At 37.8% G+C, this 12,405-nt stretch overlaps 1 long non-coding RNA gene across 1 annotated transcript in view; it reads left to right on the forward strand.

Annotated features, from left to right (window-relative positions):
- The window catches only part of LOC109026543 (uncharacterized), a 28,794-nt gene extending 17,233 nt beyond the window's left edge, over positions 1–11,561 (forward strand). Inside the window, exons 2-3 of the long non-coding RNA XR_008678915.2 lie at positions 9,304–9,356; positions 11,427–11,561. This is a non-coding gene — a long non-coding RNA (uncharacterized lncRNA). The remainder of the gene's footprint in view (positions 1–9,303; positions 9,357–11,426) is intronic.
- The last annotated feature ends 844 nt before the right edge of the window (positions 11,562–12,405 follow it).

Below are 12,405 nucleotides of genomic sequence, written 5' to 3' on the forward strand. Positions count from 1 at the left end.
ATTAAAGCCCTCTTCCTTGGCAATACTTGTCATCGCAGTGATTGGCTTACTGTGCAGTGAGCAGCAGGAACTAGGCCAAATCCCTGGTGTTTTGTAACAATATCATCAGAATACAGACTCTCAAATATTCAAATTTGTTGTTGTTTTCTATTTTTCACTTATTGCCCTCTTTTTGATCATTTATCTCACTTTTACTTTGTATTTATAAAAGGCTGGGAGCAAAGTAGAGAGGGAAAAATTACTTAATTTCTTAAAATAATAGCCCTTGTGATTATAATACAGAACATTGTGTTACTGTATTATTAGCTAAAACAAATGTTATGAATTTAATAATTAGAACTATTTTCAACTTAGTTTCAACTTATGGCCCAAGAAAACAAAAGTCAGAATCAAAATCCAGCATGCAGAACTTGTTGTAAAACATGGCAGTACAGGTGAGTTACAATGTCTCATTTTTTTTGCGAACTCTCTAACTTATATTTCAGAATATAAATTCTCAGGAGTCAGAATTTGAGACAAGTATTTTTCTGTAAATAAAATCAAATGAGTTTTGTGTACTTTACATTACCTTCACTCAATATGGGAGGAAAAGATGTATTATCCTATTAATTTCAAGTCAGGAGATCAGGATTTTCCAGAGGAAACAAAGAATAAATGTCTCGTGAAGGTTTAGAAGCACAGTGCCCTGGGTTTTGTGCCACTGCCACTCTTGATAAACCAAGATGGCACAAACCTGTCTATATAGTTTCTCTGAGGTGGAATATAAGTTGTCACATCTAAGCCTGTATGTGTTTTCAGCTTCTGTTGGGCAAGTAGTGTTTGTAGCATATTATGTCCATGAATGAAAAAGAGAATTGATGTTCAACTCAACAGGATCAGCTGGATGGGCAAGCTGATTCCAAGTTCCTATGGCCTCAAGAAGTAGCTATTGACTAGCCAGACCTACGCTTTATCATGTCAAGGAAATTGCAAATCAGAAATCTCAATGTTTGGGGGATAAAAACTCTGAAGACCTCATAAATGCACAATGTCAGTATAGGGATCAATTTCAAACACCTGACAACACTAGACAATATAATTTCAATAGCCATTAACTAAGAAATTTATTTTACTTTCTTCTTCTACCCACATATCTCTATATCTCTGGCCCTTGGTGGTCAGAAATCAGGATTTGCAAGAAGGGGGTACATGAGAATAGCAAAAGGCAGAGAAAGTGAACCAAGTCTATTGTTAGGTACAAGCTGATAAGAAACTAATGAAAGCTCTGAGATTCATGAATGCTGTCAGAAGACACAAGACCCTGGGCTCAGAAAAAGGTAACTTGATTACCTATGGCTAGAAGGCACCATGGATTTTATATTTGTACCAGTCCCCTCAGTCCCATGGACCTATATGGATGCTGAGAATATAGGGAGTTTGTAACACGTGTGGTGAGAAATTTTGAACTAGAAAATCACTTTTTTTTTCAATAGAGGGCTGCAAACAAGCCTCTCCAAGCAAATATTTGCAAACAAATTTCTTCTTTTCTCAGAGGAAAACATCGTTTGTACTATACTGAAAATAAAAACGAGTATTTTCCAAGTTGGTTTGTTGAACACGTCTTTTGATAGTACCTATCAAAGGCAGTCTTTCTGTACATCTTGACTGTACATCTTAAAACTTTCAGGATGTACAGAAAACAACTGACCTATGGAGAATTATCTCTCAACAATTGTCAATCTTCCACAGGCTCAAGCAGCGAGATAGGCAAAAGCCTATACTTAAAGATTGCACTTCTCATGATTATAAGTCGTTGGTCATTTTATTCCTAGACTGAGATTGTGTTTTAAGATTTGAAGGAACTGAAAAGCATTTTAATTCTCTAATCAACATTGCATCCTAGCATGTGCAAGCCCCTAAATATTAATATTTTGAAAGATAGAGAAGGAAAGAAAGGAGGGAAGAAAAGAAATAAGAGAAGGAAGGATGATAAGCAAGGAAAGGAAACTCTATTACTATATGCAATGAATCATGCTTTTTCACCATTAAATTGATTTTTGACAAAGTAACCACATTGTGGGAGAAATCTGAAATAACTAGAATTACAATTTAAAAGTAAATGCAAATATCTACAGTGTCTGCTTTCTTCTGTCATTTTTGTGTGCTAGTCAATATTCTATGTGAATTGGGTTTACCCTGAGTTTACCTAGTGTTTGTTACATTTTGTATTTATCCTATACAAAATATAGGTATGTCTGATATTTTCTATATATCTTCTAAGAAAAAACTGCCCCAAATATATTTAATCTTGATCTGCTGTGAGAAAAAACCTAGGTGGTTTGAGGAGAAATAAATGGAATTTTTGGTTAAACAAACACTTCAAAATTTGTACTTCAAAAGAGGATTTTTTTTCTTCAAAAGGTACACATTTCAATTCGTTAATGGAAACTCTGAAAAAAAGCTAAACTAGGAGAAACAATTTTCTTTTCTTTAGTATGAAACTAATAACTAAAAAGATTTTGGAAGTCACTAAACCCTAATTTTTATCATATTAAGATAAAGAAACATTCAAATAATTTTTAAAATTGTAATTATAATTTATTGACTAACTTTCTTGCTGGAGACAGAATGACTTTTTTTTTTTTTTTTTTTTTTTTTTTTTGAGACAGAGTTTCGCTTTTGTTGCCCAGGCTGGAGTGCAATGGCGCGCTCTCGCTCAGCTTACTGCAACCTCCGCCTCCCGGGTTCAAGCGATTCTCCTGCCTCAGCCTCCGGAGTAGCTGGAATTACAGGCATGCGCCAACACTCCTGGATAAATTTTTGTATTTTTAGTAGAGACGGGGTTTCTTCATGTTGGTCAGGCTGGTCTCGAACCCCCAACCTCAGGTGATCTGCCCACCTCAGCCTCCTAAACCGCTCGGATTACAGGCATGAGCTACTGAGACTGGCTGAGAATGACATTCTGAAATTAAAATTATCTCAAAGAGGAATCACAGCTTTGTCCTGATAACAGACAAAATTTTTATGTTTAAAATTATGAGAAGACAAATGCATTATTTAAATAATTCATTTAGATTCATATGAAAAACACTAAAATCTAATTCCATAAGTTGCCTGCACAAACATGTTTTTAATGAATTTATATATTTTTAATTGGCATGAAAATTGTATCTATTTATCATATATGACATGATGTTTTGAAATGTTTATACACATTGTGGGATGGCTAAATTAAGCTAATTAATATATGCATTATCTCACAAGCTTATTATTTTTATGATAAAACACTTAAAATATCTTAGCAATTTCAAGAATATTGTTATGAACTGTAGTCACCATGTTGTGCAATAGATTTTTTGAATGTTTTCCTTTTATTTAATCGAAATTTTCTATCCTTTGATCCACAGCTTGGTAAACCTTCTCTCCCCACAGTGCCTACCAGCCCTGGGTGGGCTGCTATTTTCTGCTTCTATGAGTTCAACTTTTTCAGATTTAATGTAGAAGTGAGATCATGCAATATTTTTTTTGCGTCTGTTTTATTTCAGTTAACATAAACTTCCCCAGGTTCATCCATGTTATTGCAAATAACAGGACTTCCTTCGTTTTAAAGGCTGACTAGAATACCATTGTGTACATATGTTACATTTTCCTTATTCATTCATCCTTAATGGACTTAGATTGCTTTATATCTTGGCCATTGTGAAAAGTGCTGCAAGAAACATGGGAACATCGATATCTTTTCCACATACTGATTTCATTTATTTTAGGTATACACACAGTAGTAGGATTGCTGGATCACATGGCAGTTCTATTGTTATTATTATTTTTTTAAGACAGTCTCGCTCTGTTGCCCAGTCTGTAGTGCCGTGGTGCGATCTTGGCTCACTGCAACCTCTGCCTTCTGGCTTCAAGCAGTTCTCCTGCCTCAGCCTCCCAGGTAGCTGGGATCACAGGCACCTGCCACCATGCCCAGCTAATTTTTTGTATTTTTAGTAGAGTCGAGGTTTCACCATGCTGGCCAGGCTGGTCTCACCACGCCCAGCTAAGTTTTTTGTTTTTTATTTTTAGTAGAGTCGAGGTTTCACCATGTTGGCCATGGTGGCTGCCACCACGCCCAGCCTTATTATTAATTTTTGAGGAACATTCATGTTGTTCTCTATAATGCCTGTACTAATTTACATTCCCACTAATGTTGCTCGAGATTCCCTTTTCTCCACACCCTTGCTTGTTATTTTTCATATTTTTGATAATAATTATTTTAACAGAAGTAAAGTGATATCTCATTGTGATTTTAACTTACATTTTCCTGATGATTAGTGATGCTGAGCATTTTTAAAATATACCTTGTAACCATTTATATGTTTCCTTTTTAAAAAACATCTGTTCAATCTCTTGCTGATTTTAAAATCTGATTATTTGTTTTCTTGCTGTTTAGCTCGTTGAGTTCCTTACATATTTTGAATATTAGCACCTTATTGATGTATTATTTGGTAATATTTTCTCTCATTTATTAAGATGTCTTTTCTATCTGTTGACTATTTCCTTTGCCATGAAATGGCTTTCAGTTTGGGTAATACCATTTGCTGAACAACAATGTCTTCAAGATTTTTCCCTGTTTTCTCGTATTAATTTTACAATTCAAGCTTTAAATTTACTTTAATTCACTTTGAGTAGGTTTTTGCACATGCTGTGAGTTAAGAGTCTAATTTCATTCTTCTGCATGTGAATATTCAGTTTTCCCAATATCATTTATGGAAGACACAGTATTTTCCCTACTTTGTGTTCTTGGCACCTATGTTAGCCTGTTCTTGTGTTGCTATAAACAAAAAGCTGAGACTACTAACTTTGGGCTTAGCTTGCTCTTTTTCTAGTTCCTTGATGCATGCATGAAGCTGTTTGTTTGATTTTTCTTCTGTTTTGATGTAAGCATGTATAGCTATAAGCATCCCATAAGTTTTGCTATATATTTAATTTTGTTTTCCCAAAAATATTTTTAAATTTTTCTTTTAATTTATTTCACTCATTAATTATTCAGGAGCATAGTGTTTAATTTTCATATATGAGTGAATTTTCCAATATTTCTCCTGTTATTGATTTCTAGTTTCATACCATTTACTTGATGTGATTTAATTCCTTTTAAATATGTTAAAACTTGTTTTGTGGACTAACATATGATATATCCTGGAAAGTGTTCTGTGTGTATTTGCAAAGAATAAGTGAATATTCTACTGAAGTTGCATGGAATGTTTGGTATATGCCTGTTAGATTTATTCGGGCTTAACTGTAGTTTAAATCCAATGTTTTCTGGTTGATATTCTGTCGGGATAATTTACCTATTGCCAATGGTGGAGTATGTAAGTCCCATTATTATTTTATTATAATCTATGTCTTCCTTTTATGTATTAATATTTGCCTTATATATTTAGGTTCTCTAATTTTGGATTCATGTACTTTTATAATTGTTATATCCTTTTAATGAATTGGCACTTGTCTCTTTTTACAGTTTTTGACTTGAAATCTATTTTATCTGATATAAGTACAGCTACCTCCTCTCTCTTGTGGTTTCCATTTGCATAAAATATCTTTATCCAGCCTCTTACTATCAGTCCATGTGTGTGCTTAAAAGGAAAGTGAGGGTGGGCCTGGAGCATGTATTGGTGGGAACTGCATCTGCATCTGTGTCTGTAATCTGTATCTTTATCTATGTTTACGTCTGTATCTCTAGGCTCTGTGTCTATATCTGTATCAGTAGATGCTGTATTGGTAGGGGTGGGCCTGAAGCCTGGGTCCACAAGGAATGATGGGACTCTGGGGAGGATCTTGACCCTGATTGTGCAGCAGTTGGCCAGGCATCAGGATGGACCTGACATCTGGGTTCACTGGGACATGCCCGAAAGCTGAGTTCACTGGGGCTGGCTTAGCGCTAGTGTTGGCCTGAAGCCTGAGTCTGCAGGGTATACCTGGGTCATGGGTCCATGGGAATTGGCCTAGAGCCTGTGCCTTCTAGGGGGGTACTGGAGCCTTGGTCCAGAGAGGCCAGATTGGCTTTGGGGTTTATTGGGCTAGACCCTATCCAGGACACATGGATTATAGCAGGACACAGCGCTGCACTATAGACTCAGGTTTCAAGCCCACTCCAGCACCAGCCCAGCCCCAGTGGACTCAGCCTCCAGGCATGTCCCAGTGGACCCAGATGTTAAGTACATTCTTGGCTTACTGGTCTTATGCTGGGACAGGAATAGAGCCTATATCTGGCCATCTGGACCCTGGGATTGTGTACACTGATCTGGGTCTTGGGTTCATGGGGACTGGTATGCTGCTGTGGAAGCCGGATCCACAGGGACAGGCCTGAAGCTTATGTCTTGGCTGCCAGCATGGTGCTTGAGGCCAGGGTGCTGACCTGGTGCTGGCATAGGCCTAAAGCCTGGGGTTGTGTGGATTATCCTGACTTTGGATTGGTCTGGAGCCTGAGGTGGGCCTAGAGCCAGGGGCCCCAGGGGCTGACCTGGTACTGGGCATCCTTAACCTATATTTGCAGGGGCTGGCAAGTCTGTGTCTGTGGGTGTCAGTCTTTTTTCTTTTTTCTTTTCTTTCTTTTTTTTTTTTTTTGAGACGGAGTCTCGCTCTGTTGCCCAGGCTGGAGTGCAGTGGCGCAATCTTGGCTCACTGCAACCTCTGCCTAGTGGGTTCAAGCCATTCTCCTGCCTCAGCCTCCCGAGTAGCTAGGACTACAGGTGCCCACCACCACGCCCAGCTAATTTTTTGTATTTTTAGTAGAGACGGGGTTTCACTGTGTTAGCTAAGATGGTCTCAATCTCCTGAACTCGTGATCTGCCCACCTTGGCCTCCCAAAGTGCTGGGATTACAGACACGAGCCACCGCGCCCGGCCGGGTGTCAGTCTTATAATAAGGGAGGCAGAGGCAAGCCTAGTGTTAGGTATGGTGTGGAATTTTAGGCTGGCAGGGTGGGCCTGATTCTATCTAGGGTGCACCTAGAGATAGAGTATACAGGGCAGACCTGGAGCCAGAATCCGTGGGGCTGGTCAGACCCTGGGGTGGGCCTGTAGCCAAAAGCTACAGGGGCCAAGCAGGTGCCATGCCAGTTGGGAGCCTGAAGATGCTGGGGTTGGCCTGAGGTGGGTGGTCCTGGAGACTGAGTTTGTCAGGCAGGCCTGGAGCCTGGGATTGCAGAATCCAGCCTGGCACCAGGGCAGGTATGATGGCTCAGGCTGAGGGTAGGAGTTTGGGGTTTGGGGCCTTAGGGACCTGCCTGGTCCTGGGCTTTACTGGGGCGGGCCTAGTATTGGAGTCCAAGCCAAAGTCTGGTGCTTACTTTCCTCTCCTTCCCCCAATCAGACAGTATATCTCTCCATGCTGTGTCTGAATTTGGAGGAGGGAACATGAGTAAGGTAAAATTGCCCTTCCTATCCTCTTCAATGACTCTTCTCTTATTTCTGTGGTACAGCCAGGTATTGTCATTTATCATCTGGTTTCCTTAGCGATTATGACTGTGTTTTTGTGCACGAATAGTTGTTCAAACTGATGTTCCTGTTGCAGGAATGAGCACTGGAAATTTCTGTTCCACCTTCATGCTGACATCCGGTGAGCAGATTTTTTTTTTTTTTTTTTTTTTTTTTTTGAGAGGGAGTCTCACTCTGTGGCCCAGGCTGGAGTGCAATGGCACAATCTCGGCTACTACAAGCTCCGCCTCCTGGATTCATGCCATTCTCCTGCCTCAGCCTCCCGAGTAGCTGGGACTACAGGTGCCTGCCACCACGCCCAGCTAATTTTTTGTATTTTTAGTAGAGACTGGGGTTTCACCGTGTTATCCAGGATGGTCTCAATCTCCTGACCTCATGATCCGCCTGCCTTGGCCTCCCAAAGTGCTGGGATTACAGGCATGAGCCACCGTGCCTGGACGATATTTTTTAAATGAGTAAATAAAATGGATACTTATTCAAATTTAATACATGGTACAGATGTTCAAAACACTACTCCAAGGAACTATTTTTCATTTTTAAATGATGAGAGGTTACTTTTTATTAAGAAAAGTTGAGTTGGCAGTTCGTGCTCTTGAGACTGCTTTCAAGCATCTGTGATGCAGGCCCTTATGTGTGATTATTTTGCTTTTCTCAGTTCATGGCTTCCACCTCAAGACAGCTATTATTTCCAGTCATTATTTCAATGAAATTAATTTCTAAAAACCCTTTTACAGTAATATCAAAATATACAAATAGCAATAAAAAAATACAAACAAATTGAATGGAGATGTTCAAGACCTCTACCATAGCCATTTCAAAACATTGCTGAGAGAAAGGTACACATGTGAAATGGTAAACCTACTTTATTAATCAGAGCAACACAATTAAGTATGTCCCCAGGAGAAATATAAAAAGTTTTCTAGTGATCATTCATAGCAACTCTACTTATAATAGTCAAAGACTGGAAATAAACCCAGTGTCTATGACCAGAACGTAAATAAACAACCTGTGGTATATCCTTACAATGGAATATTATTCAACATAAAAGAAAACAGATTGCTTACACACACAATAACTTGAATGAATCTCAAAAGTATTATGCTAAGTTAAATAAATTAGACTAGAAACTACATAAAGTGTGATTCTGTTGATATAAATTCCAGAAAATGCAAATCAATACATGGTAGCAAAAAGCAGATAGTGGTTTCTTGGGACAGAGGTCAAGAAACAGAAGAATTTCAAAGGGACAAGAGGCAACTTTTGAAGTTGATGACATTTTTTGTTATTTTACTTATGATGGTACTTTCTCAGAAAAAAAATAACGTTTCTCAAATTGTGTATTTGAGTAAGTATAATTTATTGAACTTCAAATATACTCCCCAAAGTTGTTGTGTATGTAGGTGTGTGTTTGTATACACATTGTAAAAAATGAATCTATAATGAATCTACATATAGAATGAATAATATTTATGTGTTAGACTGAATAGTATTTATGTGTTAGGGTTCTCCAGAGAAACAGAATAAATAGGATATCTGTGTGTGTGTATATATATGTATATGTATATATACATATATATACACACACAAGCACACACACTCTCACTCATATAGATTGATATGGTTTGGCTGTGTCCCCACCCAAATCTCATCTTGAATTATAGCTCCCATGTGTTGTGGGAGGGTCCTGGTGGGAGATAATTGAATCATGGGAACTGTTACTCCACACTGTTCTCTAATGATTCACTGCTGGTAGTAAATAAGTCTCAGGAGAGCTGATGGTCTTATAAGGGGAAGCCCCATTCACTTGGTTCTCATTCTCTCTCTTGACTAACGCCAATGTAAGACGTGCCTTTCACCTTCTTCCACGATTATGAGGACTGCCAGCCACTTGGAACTGTGAGTCTATTTACCCTCTTTTTCTTTAAAAATTATCTAGTCTTCGGTATCCTTTTCAGTGCATGAAAAATGGACTAATACATAGATATATGTCAGAAAAAGCTTATTACAGAAATGTGCCCACTTGATTATGGAGGCCATGGAGGGACTCATCCAAGTCTGAAGGACTGACAACCAGGGTTATTCCTGTTGTAACCCCTAGTCCAAAGCTGAAGTCCTAAGAAGTGATGGGAGGGTATTGGTGGGAAAGGCACTGGACCAAATCCCAGAGTCTGAAGTCCTGAGAACCAGGAGCACCCATGTCCAAGCACAGAAAAAGATGGATGTTCCAACTCAAGGAGAGAGAGAATTCACCTTTCTTCTGTCATTTTGTTCTACTTAGGCTCACAAGGGATTGGATGATGCCTGCCCACGCTGGTGATGGTAGCTCTTCTTTACTTAGTCCACTGATTTAAATGCTAGTTTCTTTCAGAAACCCCCTCACAGACACACTCAGAAATAATATTTTACCAGCTATTTGAGCATCCCTGAAACCAGTCAAGCTGACATATAAAATTAACCATTACAATTTGTTTCACAGATTTGTATCAATTATCTGTTATTCGTTTAGTTTTATACTGCTAGACTTTGAGGGAAAATGTTGAGAAATGTTAAAAAATTATCTGCTTTCACAAGGCTTTCAATATTCTTAAAAAAACTATATATAACTAAATAATCATTATGATTTATTATAATAAATATATGAATAATATGCCAGTTTTTATGGGAAGACTTAGAAAATACATCTACTGTTTTTAGTACATTATAAATCACTTCCTTAAAAAAGCATATTTACTCTATAAGCTGGAGTATGAGTAGTAGTTAGTAATATGCTAAGCCTCTAGGCATAAGAGAAGCAGGGTGCTTTCCAGAAATTTATCAATCTCCTCCTGCTTGCATCTCAGCATGCAAGAGAGTTTTAGGGGATTTTGTGCCTAGAGAGGTTGTCTGGGATCAGATAGGCCACGAAAAAAGAAAAGATTAGATATTATCTAAACTAGAATCTTTAGAAAGAACTCATATAGGGCAAGATATTGAGGTTTTAGGCTTATTTTTTTGGCTGCACTTAGAGAATGGATGGGAAAGTATAAGAGAATGGGGATAATATCTAGTTTGGTAGACCTTTTGCAGTAATATAGGTAAGACCTGGTGTCTTGAACTAATCATCATTGTGTATATCAAAGAAGAACAAAGCAAATGAATTATGGAGACATGTAAGCAGTGGTAGAATTGGTAAAACTGGTGATTGATGGAATGTTAGAATTGTGGGGGAAGGAAGAGACATAGACTCTGAATTTCTGGGTTTTAGATTAAATAGATGGTGCTGCTACTCCCTAATAGAGGAGAAACCATCGAAAGAATGGGTGGGCAGGAGAAGAGAAGGAAAGCAGATGCTTTTGAAGTGATAGACAATCCAGATCTGGGTATTTTGAGTCTAAGATGCATTGAAACTTCTCAACATTTTTTTTTAGATAGTTTGAGTATTGGGAATTAGAGGTGAGATGGAGAAGAAAAAAAATGGAGATACAGTATGAAAGTTCAGTTTACATGTCAGGAAAGTAAAGGGATTAAACTGTTTTGTAAAAGGTAGAGTTGCTAACAGTGACAAAGGCTTTCATGAGAGTTAAGATCCTAGAAGAGGGAGATGGAGATATTTAAAGTTAAGTGTAGATAAAAATGCATTGGAAATACATAAATTTCAACATTTAAAGGTTGATTACTATGAATCTATTGTGGTATTGCAAGCTTCTCTGTATGCTTTCCTCCATCTGGTCTCAGAAGTCTTCATGATAAAAGAGAAAACCAAAACCTAAATGAGAGTTGTGTGTGGGTATGTATGTGGGTGTGGGCTGGTGTGCTTGTCTAAAATTTTATGGCAGAAACGGTAAGTCAAAAAATTGAGATTGTCAAGAGTCATGGAAAAGTTGAACCATTATATGATAATTCGTGCCATTACACAGAGTTCTTGGTTTCAAACATTGGAATGGAATTAGGCATTATATTTATTAAATGATATGTCATACCTCACAGACTCTCTAAAAGTACCAGAAGTAACTCATGAGTAAGTTACTCAACCAGGAAAAGCAAATAGAACAGCATAGAGATTGCCTTAAGGAAGAAGCTACTGCTGCTGCCATTCTGCATTGGGAAGCTCATCAAACACATCATGGGTATTATAGGTGAGTCAGGGGGCTGGATAGTAGAAGCCCTGGCACTGCTATTCCCCCTAAAGCTTGATATCTCCAATGCCTAAAGAAAGAACGAATTTTATGTACCTCTGCTTTTTCATTTCTGAATCATAGACTTGCATACATCTGCTAATTAGAAAGGTAACTTTTGGTTTCTACATTGATAGGTGTGAATCATAATAGGATAAAATTCTCAAGCCAAAAAAGGAATTCAAAAGATGCTTAATGATTACTATATAATAATTTCTTTTCTACATCGATTTCTATGTAATTCTGTGAATTTACTTTTATTTCTTTCCACATATTGATAGGAAGCATTGCCTTCAGAATAATGAATGAATACTTTTCACCCTTCGCAGGTCTTGCCACATTGGTCTTTGCTAGCTTCAATGCCTGGAATGCAAACTTCGGGTCCCTTGTTAGTAGAAAGATGCACAGATGTGGCTCTGTTGACTCAGTTGTTTAAATACATATTGTCAAACAAAATATTTGCAGCACTGATGCCAAGTTCCTCCTGACATTCACAATAATATTGAATTTGACTCAACCAAACAAGTGTGACAATATGTGGAATAAAATTTCATCTAGGTTTTATCTGGTTTCAAACTCTCTTAGATTTAACACTCTTTTGTGGTTTTCAATTTGAAACAGAATTTGGCTAAGTTTTGGTGATTGAAGCTGTAGAGCCATTAAATTAAAAAGGTATGCTACTACTATTTAAAGCGTCGTTTAGCTTAATGCTAAATTGTCCTTAAAAATGTTCCAGTTTAAGCCTGCAAAAAGCTTTACAATATGATCATTTTCTGGAGATCATTTTTCTT

This window comes from Gorilla gorilla, chromosome 3 (assembly GCF_029281585.2).
Source record: "Gorilla gorilla gorilla isolate KB3781 chromosome 3, NHGRI_mGorGor1-v2.1_pri, whole genome shotgun sequence".
Classification (NCBI taxonomy): domain Eukaryota; kingdom Metazoa; phylum Chordata; class Mammalia; order Primates; family Hominidae; genus Gorilla; species Gorilla gorilla.